Source organism: Danio aesculapii, chromosome 17 (assembly GCF_903798145.1).
Source record: "Danio aesculapii chromosome 17, fDanAes4.1, whole genome shotgun sequence".
NCBI lineage: Eukaryota > Metazoa > Chordata > Actinopteri > Cypriniformes > Danionidae > Danio > Danio aesculapii.
In genome coordinates, this window is record NC_079451.1 from 44,123,492 (window position 1) to 44,140,150 (window position 16,659).

The 16,659-nt window shown below is 36.7% G+C and overlaps 1 protein-coding gene across 1 annotated transcript in view; it reads right to left on the reverse strand.

Annotated features, from left to right (window-relative positions):
* Positions 1–16,659, reverse strand: part of akap6 (A kinase (PRKA) anchor protein 6) — a 324,063-nt gene that overhangs the window by 307,311 nt on the left and 93 nt on the right.

Sequence of the window (16,659 nt, forward strand, 5' to 3'; positions counted from 1 at the left end):
AACACCATAGAGTAGCAATATATAGGTGCCATAGCAAGTCTAAGTAACTTTTGTTTGTTTGCTTGTTTTTTATTATTATTATTTGGTACACATATCATATTGTAACCCTTGTATTCAGATACATATTGCATCACCAGATTCAGATTCTGATGCACAGCCCTGACAACCAGAATATGAATTTATTACAAGAGCATTAAATTCTGAGTGAATTACATGAGCTTCTTACATGCAATAAAACCCTTAAGTAACACTCCATCAAGGCGTCATCGTTTTAAAACTTACATCTAAAGTGCTCGTCTTACATTTGCATGAAATTCCATTATGATGAACCTTTTATTAGCTTTTGCAAATCCCTGATTAAGTTCTGAACTGGCTTCCTTCCACGGAAGCAGTTTTACTCCAACTGTCTTTTTTCATGCAAATCACAGCTGTAATATATCAGGATATAAAAACTAAATTTGAACACTTTCTAAAGAGAGTGTGAGAGATGCTGGCAGACTAGCCGACATGGCAAGGCAAAGCAAGTTTATTTATATAGCACATTTCATACACAATGGTAATTTAAAGTCTTTTGCATAAAGAAAACTAAAAGAAACAAGTATAAGAAATTAAAACAACAAAGAATAAAATGATTTAAAAACAATAAAAATAGATGTGTTAAAACAGCTTTTAAAGGAATGAAAAAGAATAGAAAGCAACACAGGCTCATTCTGAAAACATCAACCCAGGCTCATTCTGAGAACGTAGTCCTGGGGACGTTTCTGGAGACCGCGAAATACGTAGCCGGGAGTACGTACGGCTGCATTTCACTTTTTTAAGCGAATGCGATGAAAAATGAAGCGAACAAGTTCGTCACAGGATGAGAATGTGGTCAAAATCCGAAAACGTGGTAAAAATCAGACGAGGGCTTTTCTTTTTCTGGACGGCTTTTGTGAATCGTCGTTGGTTGGGTTTAGGGACGGAGGAGGGTGGGTCAGCCGATTGGCCGGTCGCACGGTCAATCATTCTGTCATCAAGGCAATCAGGCGGAAGGTCGTTCGACAGAGGCCTCTAGCGGGTTTACGCGAGAACGGCGCGGGAAAAAGCGCGCACAGTGGCCTCTCACGGACTCGCGAAAACAAAAACTGCAAAAATACGTACCTCCCGGGACGTACTTCGTGGTCTCCAGAAACGTCCCCGGGACTACGTTCTCAGAATGAGCCTGGGTTGGAAAACATACCACTGTGTACATTTCTAGAGATCCCAAAATATGTATCCAGAGGTACGTATGGCTGCATTTAGCCTTTAAAATGAACGCTACTGGGCGGTATGTTGCCATAGAGCTTGGCAATAAAATCGGTATAGATATTTAATGACCGAACACCATTGTCAATAAGGATTCAAAAAAAAGTTTGGTATGAAGGCTATAGTTTTATTTAAACATGGCTGCTGAGCGCGTGCCTTAGTAGGAATGCTAATTAGCTTAGGGTGTAAGTTTATAATTTCCAATGGAGGCGCGTGACTTGCATGACACGCACATGGGAGCGCCACACACATGTTGTGCAAGCGGCGCAAATGTGACGCACATGCATTTTCCAGGTACACTTAGTTGAAAAAAATCTGAACTTTTCCGAATGCCCTGAGCACACCATGATTCAAGAACTAACCAATCTGCTTCACACTTTGTATGGAATACACACATTTCAGTAATAAAACGGCAGGCTATTTACCTCAGACAAACACCGCGCACCCAGACACTGCAGTGATTTATACTTTTCTCCATAAACTTGCATCGGAGCTGCAGCAATGGTTGGTCCATTTGTCATCCTATGAGAAAGCGGTTGATGGTCATCTAGTTTTGAGAGACTCTGGGGGAGCGCGATTGCAAAGCCCATTACACACTCGCACTTGTCACTCCACTTGCACTGGTTCCTTTACTTGAAAGCTCAGATTTGATTATAATAATTAGTTTTGTTGACAGAGTTCGAGGTTCACTGTATCATTATTATTCATACCTTACAGGTGTTGATCTACCTTTACCATTACACACACTTTGTACCATTTTATTTATCAAGTTAAAGAGTCTCTTTAACACTTATGTTTATTTTATTATAAAGAGATCAGATATTTTTGTTTAAATATCTTTGTTTTTGACTATTAAAACTATTTGCCTACGTAATGTTGGAAAATTTAAATAAAGTGGTTTAAAAATCCTAATTTTCATAAATGGTTTGATAAAAAATGTTCAATAATTATCAATATTGAATGATATGAAACATTATATTTTGATACATTTTTTTGGCAATATTGCCCAGCCCTGGGATGTCGTTCCTTTCAGTGCTACCAGCTGACTGCTTACGTCGGCGGACTTGTGACAAGGAGTGGAGCTAATCACGATGACGGGGTTCAAGTCCGGCAAAGAACGGTTCTGGAAAGCCGGTAAGACAAAAACAAAAGCCAAAAAATAAAATAAACAGGTAAATAACAGAGTGAGAATGTGGTCAAATCGGAAAATGTGGTAAAAATCAGGCTGCCATGAGGGCTTTTCTTTTTCTGGATTGCTTTTGAAAACATTGTCGGTAGGGTTTAGGGAAGGTGGGTCAGTCGATTAGTCAGTCAGCCAACAGCAGCCTCTGGTGGATTTAAGCGAGAAGAGCAGGTGGGAATGGCACTCGCAAGAGAAATTTGAGATCTCAAAAAGCATACACAGCGGCCTCTGGTGGATTCGTGAAAACAAAAACTGCAGAAAAACGTAGCTCCTGGGACGTATTTGCCGCTCTCCAAAAATGTAAATAGGGGTACATAATAAGATTGAGAATCAGAGCCTGGGTTAAAAGAAAGACATAATAGTGCAATCTGACGGACGTAGAATGCTGTTTTGCAGTAATGCGGTGCTGAACAGAACTGTTTAGGAGTAATGGTGGAGAAGTAAACACTGCCAGCTCACGCTTCATTACCCATCACACACCTGCAGCAATGCCTGGCAGAACATCTCTCTATCTGTCTGGATGAAAACCAGCCCGTCTGCTCTGACCTTGACCTACACCAGATGCTGAGCTGAGATCAGAGAGTTTTCTGCTTTTAGCAACAGCATTCATTTAAATAAATATCAGCTAAATAAATCTAACACTCACAGGCATCAAACTAAAAATTATGAGGATTTAAAATGGGAATTTGATAGCGTCACAATGTCAAAAAATCTGTAATTAGCAGTTTTCTATATTTTGTGATTCATGTTTTTATTTTGGTCCCTGTTTATTTATTCTTTTGAATTGCATTATGGGATCTTAATCGTTCTTCCAACAACTTTTAACCTTGAAAACTTTTAAAAGTTACTTTTATGAACATTTTTAATAGTTTAAAGTGATATATATATAATATATATATATATATAAAGATATATAAAGTATATATATATGTCTGGGTAGGTGTTTTATATTGTGCTACAAAAACCTTGTAATAAACTGCCAGGACATTTTACAGACTTACGTATTTCTCTATATATTATTTTTTAGACAAGATATTATTTCAATCAACTAAAATGTCAATAAAAGTCACTTTGTTAAACTGTTAAACTTGAAAGAGTTGAACTTTCAACATCAGAAGTCGACAGAGCAGAGATCAACATCCCGTAACGCAATTCACAACCATAAATAAAAGGAAAACACTTCATTTATTCATTCGTTCGTTTTCTTTTCAGCCCAGTCCCTTTATTAATCAGGGGTCGCCACAGCGTAATGAACCGCCAACTTATCCAGCATATGTTTTACGCAGCAGATTCCCTTCCAGCTGCAACCCATCACTGGGAACCACCCATACACTCTCATTCACACACATACACTACGGACAATTTAGCTTACCCAGTTCCCAGTTTACCCAGTTCACCTATACCGCATGTCTTTGGACTTGTAGGGGAAACAGGAGCACCAGGAGGAAACCCATGCGAACACATGGAGAACATCCAAAATAAAATGCACATTTCTAAGAACTCCACAGGATCTTAAAACTCAATTTGCTAATCAAAATGACATATTTGCATATTTTTTCTAATAAAAAATATTTTTTCAAGCCTTAAAAGGCTCTACATCCTTACCCTGTTTAGTATATAAGGAAATGAATATGCTAATTAGTGCCTCCACTCAATAATATAAACCTGCACATGCTCCACTTTCACTTAACTAAAGCTGTAAAAGCTTCGCAATGACAAGTGGCAATCTTAGATTAAGTGGCTTTCACTATGTGAATCACTGCAACTTCGTGGACAAATCCATAAGTGATTTTATTTAAATCCTGAATGAATTACAGCATAGGAAGCATGTAAAGAGCACACTTCTTAAAGTCACTAAAAACCTGTCACTCATCTGAGTTCAAAAAAGTTTCATGCGGTCAATGCGGTTTGGCCCATGAACATTTCCTGCTTGTTATCAAACTATTTCATAACTGTAACAAGAGTTCAATCATACCATCATCATCATTAATTCAATCATAACCTAATGTTAACACAGCTATCATAACATTATTTCTCAATATGTGTCTCTTTTTGGATTCTCAGAAGCTATAGAAATTAAAAATGTAAAAGAGGAAATACATTTGGACCATTGTTTTTATTTACATCCCTCAAAATGGTCTATATTACAAACAAAGAGTAGATGCAATCCAAATTGGAGATTATGCATTGAAGAGCACTATAAATAGGTTTATAGCACCTTATACGCTACACAGCTATCAAGCTCTGTTTAGTGCTCTACAATGCAGAGTTAATCTCTCATTGGCATTGCATCTAAACTTTGTTATACTGAGAGAAACGCAAGAGAGTAAAACTCAGAACTTGAACAGCAACTCGTTTTGAGTAATGAGTGGATTCTGGCTATGACTGCTTAAAAGATGCATTACAGGGACAGTTCCCCCAAAAATAAAAATCTATTTACTCTCCCTATTGTGGTTATAAACCTTTCTTTATAAGGTTTCTTTCATCTGTTGAAGACAAAAGAAGATATTTTGAAAAATGCTGGTTGTTGGCACCCATTGACTTGGCAAAAGGACAATGTAAGTCAAAGGGTGCCAGCAACCAACATTTATTCATCCATTCATTCATTCATTTCCTTTTCGACTTAGTCCTTTATTAATCTGGGGTCACCACGGCAGAATGAACCGCCAACTTATCCAGCATATGTTTTACATAGCAGATGCTCTTCCAGCTGCAACCAATCACTAAGAAAACCAACATTTAAAATATATATATTCATTCATTCATTTTCCTTTGGCTTAGTCTGTACTTCTGATGTCGCCACAGCGGAATGAATAGCCAACTATTTTGGCATATATTTTACACAGCAGATGCCCATTCAGCTTCAACCCAGTACTGGGAAACACCCATACACACTCATTCTCACACACACACACACACACACACACATGCACTATGGCCAATTTAGTTTATTCAATTCACCTATGCGCATGTCTTTGGGGGAAACCAGAGCACCCAGAGGAAACCCACGCCAACACGGCGAGAACATGCAAACTCCACACAGACATGCCAACTCACCCAGCTGCAACTCAAACCAGTGACCTTCTTCCTGTAAGGCGACAGTGCTAACCATTGTAAAACTGTGTGTAAAATGTATATATATGTATATATATATATATCTTCCCTTGTGTTCAAATGATGAAAAAAAACTCAGCCAGGTTTTAAACAAGTGAAGTGTGAGTAAATGATGACAGAATTGTAATGTTTGGGTGAACTATCCTATTAAAGGTATTCATATTTTATCAGTTGTTGCTTTCTCTGGGGATTGAACCCACACAACCTTGGTGTTGTTATTATGTTCCACGTGTTTTGAAATTAATAGATTTGTCTGTAAATGTCTACATTAGTCTTTGCTACAGAAAACTTTAACCATTGCTGAAAATTATGTGAGAGTCCCATCCCGAGGTTGAAGGAACTGGCTATATAAGTTTGTGATGTTTTGAATCATGTTCATTTATTTTCCTTCGGCTTAGTCCCTTAATTCATCAGGGGTCACCACTGTGGAATGAACTTATCCAGCATATGTTTTACACAGCAGATGTCCTACCAGCTGCAACCCAGTACTGGGAAACACCCATACACTCTAATTTACACACATACACTACGGCCAATTTAATTTATTCAATTCACCTATAGTGCATGTCTTTGGACTTTGGGGGAAATCGGACCACCCGGAGGAAACCCACGCCAACAGGGGGAGAATATGCAAACTCCACACAGAAATGCCAACTGACCTAGCTCGGACTCGAACCAGCTCTTGCTGTGAGGCGACAGTGCTAACCACTAAGCCACTGTGTCTCCTTAAATCAGATTTTTTTAAATCAGAAACGGTTTTCTCTTATTTAGCATTATAAAAACACTAACTACTTAATGTTGAACATTTTTCACCTTTAAAGGTCCTGTGAAGTGCTTTAAAATGTGCATTTTTTTATTCTGTTTGACGTAATCTCACCTGAAATATAAAGAATAGCTCCTCCCCTTTTAAAAAAAAAAATAGCCAATAGCATTTTGTTTTATTGCCGCTCTGCCAGTGAGAGCGACTGAGCTCAAGCGCATATAATAAAAAGCAAATGTGAATCGTCTTGAAGGGGGCGGGGCATGTCAGACACTAGAGAGCATTTGATTGGTCAGAAGATTTGATAAAAAACTGAAGCATGAAGGTGATGTGAAAAAATTGTTGATCCATTTAGGTGGAAAGGACGAACAGCAAGCATTTATGTCCATATCAGTTTTATATCTTTTAAACGTGAACTTTGCCATTGTTTTGGAGCACATTAGCTAATAGATATCCTTAAAACACACTGATGCTAATATCTAAAAAACTTTATTTTAATTTCACAGGAAACTTTAAGTAACTATTAAATGCAAGACTAATTGTGACCACAGCAATAAGGTCGCTGATTCGAGTCCCGGCTGGGTCAGTTGGCATTTCTGTGTGGAGTTTGCATGTTCTCCCAGTGTTGGCGTGAGTTTCCTCCGGGTGCTCTGGTTTCCCTTACAGTCCAAAGACATGCGCTATAGGTGAAGTGAATAAGCTAAATTGGCTGTAATGTATAGGTGTGTGAATGAGAGTGTATGGATGTTTCCCAATACTGGGTTGCAGCTGGAAGGGCATCTGCTATGTAAAACATATGCTGGATAAGTTGGCGGTTCATTCCACTGTGGCGACCCCTGATAAATAAAGCTACTAAGCCTAAGGAAAATTTATGAATAATCAGTGAATAATGAATAATGAGCTGCATGACGACAGCCAGGCCAAATCAGTGACGACCACATCTGTGAAGAAGTATCAGATGAACTTCAATAATTCATGGTGCAATGACCTCAAACTGCAACATCCACCATTTTGGAGAAAGGACAGAGGAATTTCTCTTTTATTATTCAGAGTTTATTCTTTTTTTCTTACATGGAAAAGACTTCACATGTTTGATTACAAATTAAATGATTAATTCTTAAATTCTCTCTTCTACATTATTAATATATTACTGAAACTAATATATAAAGCTATTTTATAAAGCATAAATATATACATTTTATGAAGAATTCTGTCAAATACAACTACAATGCAAAACAATATAGAAGTAATTCAGAAGTTTAGAATGTCAAACATTTTGGAAAAAACTTCAATATTAACCATCAGAAAAGCTTGACTCTTGATATTTACCTCAGTAAAGGACTGTGTCAATAACAATAAGCCTCCAGCATCGTATGATAATGTCAGAAATCACAGTCAAGACACGTCTACATTTGTTCATGGGCTGCACAGAATCTGATCCACTTTCTGAAAGGAGCCGAGGGCAATATCCTGTATGAGTCAGCAGAAACAGGCTTTTATTTATACATCCGTGGGTCACAGAGAGAGGCTGATATTTCCATACAGCAGCTTTATTTTCACTCTAGAATATAAATATGCCCCCATTTATCATGTTATTCTGTGGAGACAAACTGACAAAGGCAGATTAGAGGGTCAGTTTTATTGAGAAACTCCAGGTTATAGGTGAAGTGTGCAATTTATGCATGACAAATACTCAGATTGCCATTGGTTAGACAAACAGACCAACTAGCTGAAGCAATTTTGCAGTGTTAGCTTGTGGGATGCTTGAATCAACATATAAATAAAAATCTTAGTTCACACTACATGCTTTTCTTGTTTCTTTTAAAATAGCCAGCAGCTAGCTCTCTCCAAGTCGTCCACTGAAGCTAAGCAGGGCTGTGTCCAGTTAGTACCTGGATGGGAGACCACATGGAAAAGCTAGGTTGCTGCCGGAAGTGGTGTTAGTGAGACCAACAAGGGGGCACTTAACCTGTGGTATGTGTGTGTCCTAATGCCACAGTACAGTGAGGGGACTCTATACTGCTCAGTGAGCGCTATCTTTCAGATTAGATGTTAAAGTAAGGTCCTGAATTTCTGTGGTTGTTAAAAATCCCACAGTGGTAGAGGTTTAACCCCGGCATCCTGGCCAAATCTGCCCACTGGCCTGTACATCAGGGCCACCAAAACATCCAAGCGTCTGCTCTCCACCAATCAGCTAGTGTGTGTTGTGCGGTCTAGCGCAATATGGCTGCTGTCACGTCATCCAGGTAGATGCTGCACACTGGTGGGCGATGAGAAGATTCACCCCAATAATGTGTAAAGCAGTTTAAGTGTCCAGAAAAACGCCACATAAATGTAAGGAATTATTATTAGTGATATTTTTAACATATTTCTATGTAAACATGACTTATATGGGTATCTTTGACTGGTGTGTCTCATTTTTTTGTACCATCTTGCACATGATCTCAATGTTTTTAGAACACCATATTAAGCAAACAATATGTTTTTAATGCAAAAACACTTGTTCTGACTTCATGCAGGAACTAGTATAGGCTCTATAAGAGGAGAAACTTTAGTTCTACTATGCATATTCAGATTCAGAGAAAACACTGATATCAACTCAATCAAAATAATTTGATAAATAAAAAACTTTTCCTCAGCTTAATGTATATTTGAAGGTAATTATTGTTAAGACAGTCTCAGCATATTCATTACTTCATGTGATTAAAACTGTATTGTAAGTAAACGGGAAGAGTCTCACTGTCTGTCTCAGTCAATTGTTTAGATTACAATTTTTTATGTGGTTATGTGGCTCACAGTAAAAAGGTCTCTGGTTCGAGTCCTGGCTGGGCCAGTTGGCATTTCTGTGTGGATTTGTTCTCCCCGTATTGGCATGGGTTTCCTCTGGGTGCTCTGGTTTCGCCCACAGTTCAAAGACATGTGCTATCGGTGAATTGGGTAGACAAAATTGGCCATAGTTATTGAGTGTGTGAGTAAATGTAAGAGTGGGTATTTCCCAGTACTGGGTTGCAGAAAAACAGCAAAAAACTGCAAAAACATATGCCAGAATAGTTGGCAGTTCACTTTGCTGTGGCAACCCCTGATAAATAAAGGACTAAGCCAAAGGAAAATGAATGAATGAATGAATGAATGAATGAATGAATGAATGAATGAATGAATGAAAATGAACAAGGCTACAGTAAAAATCTGTTACCAGGTTAACTGTAAATCTTCCTTATATATACAGTGAATTACTGTAAATAGACTTTCCCTTTTTCTGACTGAAACTGAATGGCTTCTACATGTTAGTATGTTTCTCTGCTTGTGGAAATTTGCTTGTGATGAGCATTGGTTATTCATATGACTTCATATCATTTTCACGGAAACATCTCTTAAAAATGCATTGGGACCTAAAGAGGACCTATTATGTCCCTTTTTACAAGATGTAAAATAAGTCTCTTGTGTCCCTACAGTGTGTATGTGAAATTTTACCTCAAAATACCACACAAACAATGTTTAATAACTGCTCCATTTAGACTTTAATCCTAATAGTGTTCAGATTTTGTTCTCAGTCCTGTTCTCACACCTGTGCATCACCATAGTGGCAGATTTAAAACAGGACTAACATTATCTCCATGTCAAAAGAAGTGGCTCAGAAGCTGCGATGTTCATTTGAGCATCCTAAAACTGTATATTTATAATGCCTGTTAGTTGCTGACATTACCTTTACCAGGTACGGTGCGCAAGCGCTAATGGCGGATGACTGCTTCTCACTCAGGGCTGTCTATGCTCTGATGACATGTACAAAGGGAGAATGTCAATCAAAGTATTTCTGCAGACTGTTTTTATGAACTGGGATTAGAAAAACTTGAATTTTTACCATTAGCGGCTGGTTATATTCAAACACTGTTGCCACACAATTGTGTTTAAACTCCTGATTTTTGCATAATCAGGACCATTTATTATTCTGTCTATCCAGATCACCCATTTTAGATTCATCTCACTCACAAAGCTCCAGCAAAATGACTTTGGCCATGGCAGTATGCTCACTGACTGATAACACTTTGTATGACATCTGACACGGTGTCAAAGCACAGTGAGCCCTCCCGTGGCCCTATAACTGCTTGAATGTTTTTGGAAGCTCTGTTTAACAGTCCATCATCTGCTTAGGACAGTTTTGACCCGCTTCTTATCAATACATTGTTAACCCTTAACCTCAATCATCGAATGCGGTTAAAGGTGGAAGTCATTTATTCAGCAAGTTCATTACTACTGCTGCCATGGTAACCAGACCTTCCTGATCACCACAAAAGAAAAACGATATTTAAGCATCAGTTTACTGTCACAATCAGTCTCTTCCAGCAAATGCTGAACCAAACAAAAAACTGCATGACTTTAAGGAGGGGGGGGGGGGGGGGGCTGAGGGGTTAACATTGAATATGTTACTAAAGATTACTAGATTATGATTTTTTTAATTTTCAGACTGTTATGTTAGATTATATTTACTGTTTCCTTACTAATTATTTGTTAAATTTACTTTTGTTAAATTTGTTAAATTAAAATTTAGTTAAACTGCATAAGTATTGCTTCAAAGTAAACTTTCTACTAGGTTTTTTTTTCAGTGTGTTCACATAAATGTGCTCACATATACATACACATTGCAGTATGTTAAAATGCATAACCACTGCTGGCACATTTTGTTTCTATTATTAACCCTATAAAATAAAATACATCCTTGCTAAGTGAAATTTCTGCCATGAGACATGATAGGTCACCTAATCTGCCCCTGTGTCATTAACTACATGGCGCAGGAGATTGGTTGCAGCCAATGAGCTTGCTCCTCATCAGTTAAAATGCTCTGTGTCGCTTTACGCTATTAAGCTCCGGCACATTTTCAGAGATCCTCGTCCACCCCAGCTCCACCTGTCTTTAGATCTGCTACGGGGGTTACATAAAGTTGAAGTCAGATTTATAAGCCCCCCTTTTATTTGTTTCTTCTTTTTTAAATATTTCCCAAATGATGTTTAACAGAGCAAGAAAATTTTCACAGTATGTCTGATCATATTTTTTCTTCTGGAGAAAGTCTTATTTGTTTTATTTAGGCTAGAATAAAAGCAGTTTTTAATTTTTTAAAAACCATTTTAAGGTCAAAATTATTAGCCCCTTTAAGCTATTTTTTTTCTTGATAGTCTACAGAACAAACCATTGTTATACAATAACTTGCCTAATTACCCTAACCTGCCTCATTAACCTAATTAACCTAGTTAAGCCTTTAAATGTCACTTTAAGCTGTATAAAAGTATCTTGAAAAATATCTAGTCAAATATTATTTACTCTCATCATGACAAAGATAAAATAAATCAGTTATTAGAAATGAGTTATTAAAACTATTATGATTAGAAATGTGTTGAAAAAATCTGCTCTCCCTTAAACAGAAATTGGGGAAAAAAATAAACGGGGGCTAATAATTCAGGGTGGCTAATACTTCTGACTTCAACTGTATATATTATGTTTTTCAGCAGCAGCGTGTTATATTCTCAGACGGCATGCCTGTATATATACTGGCAGTAGCAGGTCTCAGTACTTGCTCTGCCATAATATTCAAAGCAGCAGCAGCAGCAGCAGCAGCAGCGTAGCAGATCTATACCACCAAGACCAAATACATCAACATTGCCCTTTAAATATTCATTATCATACTAAATCTCGAGAGTGTTCATGACAGAATATCACTCATATATATATATATCACTATATATCAGCAAATATAAATAAAATAATGAGAAGTAATAAAGGCCTGCAAGAGCGCCTGCTGCCACACCCTGGGTGGTGAAGTTGGACGGCAGCTGCTCTCATTATGTTTGAATGATGACAGAAGTGTGTGGACATGATACACAGACACGCCGACTTCACATTGTGTGCAAAAGGGAAATTAACTGATATTTGACACTGTCATTACAGAGCTAAAAAGCCAACTTATATCATTATTTACAACAGCTTTCAAATGCATATATACTACGGTTTACGTCAAGCTAGCTCACAATGTAAATCATCCCATATCCTGATAACGATATACAATTGAAGTCAGAATTATTAGCCCCCTGTATATTTAGACTTCCCCCCATTTCTGTTTAACAACACATTTCTAAATATAATAGTTTAAATAACTCATTTCTAATAACTGATTTCTTTTATCTTTGCCATGATGACAGTAAATAATATTACACTACATATTTTTATCTAGATAGATGCAAGCATTCAGCTTAATGTGACATTTAAAGGCTTAACCAGGTTAATTAGGTTAACTAGGAAAGTTATTATTAAGGGGACTAATAATATTGACCTTAAAATGGTTATTTAATAATTAAAAACTGCTTTCTCAAGAAGAAAAAGTATTATAGGAAACTGTGGAAAGTTTCTTGATCTGTTAAACATCATTTGGGAAATATTTGAATCCAAAAATTAAAAATCACAAGAAGGCGAAAAATTTTGACTTCAACTGTATATTGTCATATAGCAAACCTTAAACTTTAACTGTGTTTGTGTTCAACACTCAAAATGCTTATTTTACAGCGTGATGTCATTTAAACACACACAAAACCTGCCATGAAAGCAGTCTGCCCTGAATGAGTCTGCTAAACTACAACATTTTCAGCATCCTTGTGCTAATTTCAATCTGTTTACACACACTAAAGTTCCCTGCTAAAGGTTCAGCTGCGCCCTCAGCTCTCAAGACCACAGATATCACTACTAGTATTTCTGGGTCATCTGGTTTCTGTCATAACAACTATAGAGGGCAGTTTATGTTCAATGCAACAAAGGCAGACAGCTACATTGAATATTCAGAGTCTATATAACAAGGGGTCAATGCTGTGGCAAAGAGGGGTCTGTTCACATCCCAAACCCTGCTCTTCAACACTCAAACACACAAGCGTCTCACCCTGCTTAAGCATAAACCCTCATCAACATAATAAAACAGGGATCTCATGGGAGTGGGAGGGGTGGATCAGAGAGGAACTGCTTAGCAAAACCCAGCACGATGGCTGGGAAACAACTGAAACAGTGCCTAAAGCTACACAGCTCCAATACACAGTGACCTTTGGAGATTTAAGAAGCTTTTACACACATACAGACACACAAGCAAATTAAAAGGATAGTTCACTCAAAAAGGAAAATGTACCTACTATTTACTCTCCCTCAAGTGGTTCAAAACATTTAGGAGTTTCTTTCTTCTGTTGAACACAAAAGAAGATATTTTGAAGAATGCTGAAAACCTGTAACCGTTGACTTCCATTGAAGGAAAAACAAAGCTAAGTCAATGGTTACAGGTTTTCAGCTTTCTTCAAAATATCTTCTTTTGTGTTCAATAGAAGACAGAAAGGTTTGGAACAAGTAAAAGGTGAGTAAAATGTGACCGAATTTTCATTTTCGGATCAAATATCCCTTTAAATCAAATGCAGTGCTTCGTCAACAGACTTAAATCCATTTCATTTAGGACAGTTATTTTATTTTATTCTCTTTCACTCAGTTACTGTAATCTTAGCTTTTTTTTACTGCTGACTGTTTCTATTTATCACCTACATGGCTCAAAGATTTAGTGTCTGATGCCTCAAATTAAATGTATGAGATCTTATTTATATTAATATGTATAAATATATATAATATGTCTAAAACATTTTAAATGGAAGTAAAATAACTGAAAAGGTCTGTAGATATTGGTAAAACAGTGTTATATTGTCAAACACATCTATAGATAAGATGGTGATGTTTGTTCCTCGCCGCTGTCACCACTGGCTTGCGTGGTTCGGGACTTGTGGAGCTGCGCATCGATGGATTTGCTCTTCAGTGTTTGGACTCTCAGCAGTGATAATTAAACCACATTGAAATGAACAAAACTAAACTTTAACTCTGAAAACTTTAACTCTGTTTCAATTTACTAGAACTTCTGTGTTAAGCTTCTTTGACACAATCTACATTGTAAAAGTGCTGTAGAAATAATGAATTAAGTTGAATAGATATATTAATATAAATATCACACAAAAATTTTATTTGAAATATGAAAATGAATAATAATAATAAATAAAATGTAAACCTGGAATTATACACTGAAAATAGATGGTTTTACAGTACTGATAATGTGTAACATAAAATAAATGTGAAGACATTTTTTCCACATTCTCCAAAATTTATAATTCAGCATATATTTGTTATGCTTGTAATATAATTGATGAGATGTAGTTTGTCTATATGATTATACACTGTGCTGTTCCCTAATTTCCTCCTGACTTGCCATCACATCCCCCCTCCACACACAAACACATTGAATACATATAAATTGTTATGTATACTGTGAATAATGTTAAATCATTCATAACTGAAGCACATATACCATCTCTTTTTAAAGCAAACCATATAGTCAAATTCACTAAATGACATACTGCCATATATTAACATAAATAAAAAATATATATAGCTAATATATATGAAAACATTTGTAATTCCAATGATTAAAAGAATATTTTGAAAAGCATGCTGCATATATGACATACATTTTATAATGTAAATCCAACCGTGAACTTGTATGTCATATATGCCATTTGCATATATATATATATATATATATATATATATATATATATATATATATATATTTTTTTTTTTTTTTTTTTTTTTTTTTTTTTTTTTCGGACCTCAAGCCGGGAATCGAACTTGGGTCGCCCCGAGCACCTGGGTGCTATGTGTCGACGCACTAACCACTAGGCTATTGGCGCCGACCATTTGCATATATTTTATATAAACCATTAATATAAATCATCATAAATCATTGAAGTCTTTATACGTGCCCTTGAATAAAAGCATCTGATGAATGAGTAAATGAAAATATACTATATTGCTATTTGGGTTGTAACCAGGTTACCCTAGCAAATAAACCTGAATAGTGAACTTAGACTTATCATAGCATTTATACACTGCTACTCTCTGATGATCGGAAGTGCTCCTTTCATCCTCACTTATAAGTCCCTTTGAATAAAAGCATCTGCTAAATGAGTAAATGTAAATATACTATATGTCTATATGGGTTATGGCTTTGCAAATAAACCTGAATAGTGAACCTAAACTTATCATAGCATTTATACACTGTTACTCTCGGATGATTTGTAGTGCTTCTTTTTTCCTCACTTATAAGTCCCTTTGACTTAAAGCATCTGATAAATAAGTAAATGTAAATATACCATATTTCTACATGAGTTATAACCAGGTTAGCCAAGCAAATAAACCTGAATTGTAAACTTAGACTTATCATAGCATTTATACACTTCTACTCTCTGATGATTTGACGTGTTTCTTTTATCCTCACTTGTAAGTGGCTATGGATAAAAGCATCACCAGGATAGCCTAGCAAATAAACTTGAATTGTGAACTTAGACTTATCATAACATTTGTACACTGCTACTCTGTTGATTTGAAGTGCTTTTATATTAGTCCAGTTGAATAAAAGAATCTGCTAAATGAGTAAATGTAAATATACTATATTTCTATATGAGTTATAACCAGGTTAGCCTAGCAAATAAACCTGAATAGTGAACTTAGACTTATCAAATTATTTACACACTGCTACTCTCTGTTGATTTGACGTGCTTCTTTCATCCTCACTTGTAAGTTGCCTTGGATAGAAGATACTAATATACTACATTTCTATACGGGTTGTCATCAAAAGGATAGCCTAGCAAATAAACCTAAATTCTGATCCCAATCCAGTGGTGCAACACCACACCTTAAGGCGCACACATGCAGCATCATCAACAAGACTACAAATCTGTATTAATATCTCAGAGCATCTGTCATGCAACGACATCCTCGCAGGGCGTGTGTGTTTTGGGCCCAAGGTGATGATGAGGCAGCATCTAAAGCAGACCGAGCCATGACCAAGCAATGTCAGACCACATGTACCACTAAAAAAAATCCCGCAGCACCATGAAGACGGGACAGAAATTCCCCTAAAAACAGCATAAGCATAACACAAACAAACACTCTTTGGCTATTGAGCTGAAAACACTGGGCCATGCTTCTGTGTACATTAGTGAAAACACACTGACACTCTCACATTCTCAACAACAACAAAAAAAATAGCAACGCTGCAGATTTTGAAAGGTTATAAAAAGGCTTCAATGTATGTTCTGCCCCCCTTGTGGATACTATTAGTGCATGCGTCAGGTTCTTCCTTCAACAATGCTGTCCTTTCAATCAATCGAACACCTAGGCAGCATCACGTCCTGTTTAGATCTACACTGAATTTACTCAAATGAAGCATGTGCATGAAGCTGAAGAGAGAAGCCGGGTA